Source organism: Palaemon carinicauda, chromosome 37 (assembly GCF_036898095.1).
Source record: "Palaemon carinicauda isolate YSFRI2023 chromosome 37, ASM3689809v2, whole genome shotgun sequence".
Lineage (NCBI taxonomy): Eukaryota > Metazoa > Arthropoda > Malacostraca > Decapoda > Palaemonidae > Palaemon > Palaemon carinicauda.
Window position 1 is genome coordinate 73,617,391 of NC_090761.1, and position 5,000 is coordinate 73,622,390.

Genomic DNA, 5,000 nt, shown 5'->3' on the forward strand with positions numbered 1-5,000 from the left:
AACTTTCAGAAATCCAAAATGGATAGTGACTTCCACAATAGTCAGTTGTGTTTGAGTTAAACGTAACTTTCAGAAATTCAAAATGGACAGTGACTTCTACAATGGTCAGTTGGGTTCGAGTTACACGTAACTTTCAGAAGTCCCAGATGGACAGTGACTTCCACAATGGTCAGTTGGGTTCGTGTTACACGTAACTTTCTGAAAAGTGTAACTTTCAGAAATCTAAGATGGGAAGTAACACCCCAGTGGCCAGATGGAATTAAATGAAGTGTAACTTTATAGATCTCCAAGATGGGTATAGATTATCGCAGTTATCAGATGGATTCGAGTTAAACGTAACTTTCACAAATCCAAGATGGGTAGTGGCTATCCCAGTGACCAGATGGATTTGAATTAAACGTAACTTTTATAGATCCCAGGTAGGTAGTAACACCACAGTGGCCAGATGGATTTAAATAAAGTGTAATTCTCATAAACCTAAGATGGGTATTGACTAACCCAGTGGCCAGAGGGATTTAATTGAAGTGTAACTTTCAGAAATCCAAGATGGGTAGTAACACCCCAGTGGCCCGGTGGACTTGAATGAAGTGTAACTTTCAGAAATCCAAGATGGGTAGTAACACCCCAGTGGCCCGGTGGACTTGAATGAAGTGTAACTTTCAGAAATCTAAGATGGGTAGTAACACCCCAGTGGCCCGGTGGACTTGAATGAAGTGTAACTTTCAGAAATCCAAGATGGGTAGTAACACCCCAGGGTCCAGTTGGACTTAAATGAAGTGTAACTTTCAGAAATACATGGTGGGTAGTGACTATCCCAGTGGCCATATGGATTTGAATTAAAAGCAACTCTTTAAATTCCCATATAGGTAGTGACACCTAAAGTGGTCAGACAGAATTAAATTGAACGCAACTTTTTTAATTATAAGATGGGTAGTGACACCTTAAAGTGGCCTGATGGATTTGAATTAAACCTAACTTTTTGAATTCCCAGATGGGTAGTGAGACCCCAGTGGCCAGATGGATTTGAGTTAAACGCAACTTTTTAAATTCCCAGATGGGTAGTGACACCTAAAGTGGCCTGATGGATTTGAATTAAACGCAACTTTTTAAATTCCCAGATGGGTAGTGAGACTCCAGTGGCCAGATGGATTTGAATTAAACGCAACTTTACTAAATACAGTGAAATGGTTGGTGACTGCAAATCATGGCTAATCTGTTCATGAATTAAATAATTAACCTTTATGGATATGTGTACTATTTTGTATGTAAATCTTGTCGCGTCTCGGCGACCATTATAAGCATTCTTGAAAATTCCTCATCTCTCTCTCTCTGTTTATAACTGTTTAAAGAAAAATGCCAAAGGTTATAGAATTATGACTGTTTCTTCAATCTATCTCCATGCGAAATGATGATTCTATCTTGTGCTACACTGTTAAAAGACTGTAATTTTAATTGGAAATTCTCCGTAAAATATGCTGTTTTAACCGTATTTCAGTAAAATACAGGGGACCGTAATTTTACAATACTTCGTTATTATCTTTTACGGGTTGGTGACCGTAATATCTCTCCTTTCCGTCAATATATCCGTTCTTAAAACGGTAAAAATCCTGGAATAAATGTTGCCAGACATTTACGGTTTTTTTAATGAAATTTTTTTTAACAGTGTTCCTTCAATCTCTCTCCACGCGAAATGACGATTTTTATCCTAAGTGCTATCAATGTGCGTCTTAACCTTCGACCGTTTTCTCATCACGGTGAACAGGAGACGACCGTGATGTGATAACGGTCCTAAACCCGTCAGGCTTTCATGTATGGTTCGTCTCTTGCTAACGGTTCGGAAGTACCTGATTCGCTGCTAAGATTATTTGTATTATCTAAATGTGCTCTTTTTTCTCTATTTACTCGGGGGCGTTTATTTCGTCCTTCAGCAGCGCTGAGCTTGTTATGTAAATATCAGTTTTTTTTTATTGTATGACCTGCTTGGTCACTTGATGAACTATATATTTTGCGAGAGGCTTGATGCCAGTCCAAAAGGTCTTGCCTAAAATGGTCGGAAGCTTTTTGAGTGGAGAAGACTCTTAGTTCTTGTGCACGGCTGGAGACTATGTTGATTTAAGAAGCTACACATTCCTGTTCGATTTCCCTAGAAAACTGTGTTGGTGTTTGTGCATCTGATGAGAGCAAAGAACAATGAAATAATTCCATTTGTGTGTGAACTTAAGGACTTTAGCTGCCTTCAGAACTGAGAAAGATGAAATGCACTTGGCAATGTCGTTTTTCAGACTGTGGGACTTAAGTGATCGCGAGTTAAGTGTTAATCCATATAATGCTCATACAGAAATAAATCTTGTAAATTGAATGACTTTCGCTGCCTTCAGGACTAAGAAAGATATCTAAAATGCACTTGGCAGAAACCGTGTTTCAAACTGGGGGACTCAAGTGATCGTGAGTTAAGTGTTAATCCATTTAATGCTCATACAGAAATAAATCTTGTGTAGCAATAACTATCAAAGAAAGTGTATTGAGTGGAAGACTACAAAAACTGAAAATCTTCGAAAACATAATGAAAAAACAAATAAGATTTCCTTCTCAAAGTGCAATAAGTATTTAATTCCGTGTTTTCCCTTCTTGTACAAAGTTTATTATTCGCAAAACCTTATGTTTTTCAGTTTCAGGTCGGAGGAATAAAGTAATACTTTCAAGTTAAAAGAGAGGACATGAAAAGATACAATTTCGAAATCTATAGTATTTAAGTATTCAAGATTACTCCAATGGGTGCCACTTTATAGAATTAGATCTATAAAATGAAGACCAAGATAGAAAATAAAAATCTTTATATCACATAAAAAAAAAAGATTTTTTCATGATAATTACTATAAATTTTGTTGTCCTTCTAAGATGTGGAATCAATTTCATTAATTATTTGAAGGATTAAATTGCTACAGAATTATAATAATGGTTGTAAGTAATTATATACATATATATATATATATATATATATATATATATATATATATATATATATATACACACATATATATATATATATATATATATATATATATATATATATATATATATATATATATATGACCATATAGGATTTGATATGCATCATACTATATGGTAGGAATAAATTCCCTAAAAATATACATTATTAAATATGTTATGAAATATTACTGTTTATGGAAAATAACTACATAAAATCCATTATCAATTGTTGTTAATTTGTGTATTATCTTAAGTAAATAGCTGGATATATAAATTGACTTTTACCATTCCCAAATATATAGCTCAGATATTTAGGCCAAATAAAATGATTTCTCCTTGATGATAGTATTTTACCCTTTTCCTTGGATGATCAGTTTTCTTTATTTAAGAGTTTTGACTTACTGTATATATATATATATATATATATATATATATATATATATATATATATATATATATATATATACATATATATATATATATATATATATATATATGTATATGTGTGTGTGTATACACATAAAAAAATATATATAGGTGTGTATATATGTGTATATACATATATATTAAATATGAATACATATACATATATACACACACACTATATATATGCATATATATATATATATATATATATATATATGTATATATATATATATATATGTTTGTGTGTGTGCGTGTGTATATGTCTATGTATTCATATGTAATATATATGTATATACACATATGTACACACCTACATATGTATTTTCGTGTATATATGTATGCATTTACATATATACTGTATATATATATATATATATATATATATATATATATATATATATATATATATATATATATATAAATGTATATATATATATATATATGTATATATATATATATATATATATATATATATATATATATATATATATTATGTACGTACGCATATATTTACATCAAAATTACTTGCTGCTAGCCTTCACACAACTCCTTCTATAACAAATGACATCATTAAAATATTCAATATAAAATAAACTTTATCAAAATTTCCCGCAATTGTCCATCCGAAATATAATTAACGAGTAGAGTTTCATGGAATATCATTACAAGATTTTAATGTCATTTGCGAATGTGCAGATGTAATTAAAATCCTTTATATATTAGGAATATTAAAAAACTAAAGCGAACTGTTTGAAATTGTATTAAAATTGTCCGTCAACCAAACACCTACGCGCACACACACTTATATACAGTATATATATATATATATATATATATATATATATATATATATATATATATATGTGTGTTATATTATATAGATACATATATATATATATATATATATTATATATATACATATATATATATATATATATATATATATATATGTGTGTGTGTGTGTGTGTGTCGATATATGTGTAAATATACACACACTACCGCTAGAGAGTTATGGGATCCTTTGACTGGCCAGACAGTACTTCATTGGATCCCTCTCTCTGGTTACGGTTCTTTCCCTTTGCCTACACAGACACTGAATAGTCTGGCCTATTCTTTACAGATTTTCTCCTCTGTCTTCATACACCTGACAACACTGAGATTACCAAACAATTCTTCCTCACTCAAGGGGTTAACTACTGCAATGTAATTATTCAGTGGCTACTTTCCTCTTAGTAAGGGTAGAAGAGACTCTTTAGCTATGGTGAGCAGCTCTTCTAGGAGAAGGACACTCCAAAATCAAACCATTGTTCTCTTGTCTTGGGTAGTGCTATAGCCTCTGTACCATGGTCTTCCACTGTCTTGGGTTAGAGTTCTCTTGCTTGAGGGTACACTCAGGCACACTGTTCTATCTAGTTTCTCTTTCTCTTGTTTTGTTGAAGTTTTTATTGTTTATTTAGGAAATATTCATTTTAAAGTTGTTACTATTCGTAAAATATTTTATTTTTCCTTGTTTCCTTTCCTCACTGAGCTATTTTCCCTTTTGGGGCCCCTGGGCTTATAGCATCCTGCTTTTCCAACTAGGA

General features: G+C 31.8%; 1 protein-coding gene across 1 annotated transcript in view; it reads left to right on the forward strand.

The window, feature by feature from the left end:
• LOC137629381 (corticotropin-releasing factor receptor 2-like) overlaps positions 1-2,812 on the forward strand; it is a 138,002-nt gene extending 135,190 nt beyond the window's left edge. Inside the window, exon 10 of the mRNA XM_068360632.1 lies at positions 1-2,812. This exon is cut by the window's left edge and continues 293 nt beyond it. The gene's annotated coding sequence lies outside the window, so the exon portion shown is untranslated.
• The last annotated feature ends 2,188 nt before the right edge of the window (positions 2,813-5,000 follow it).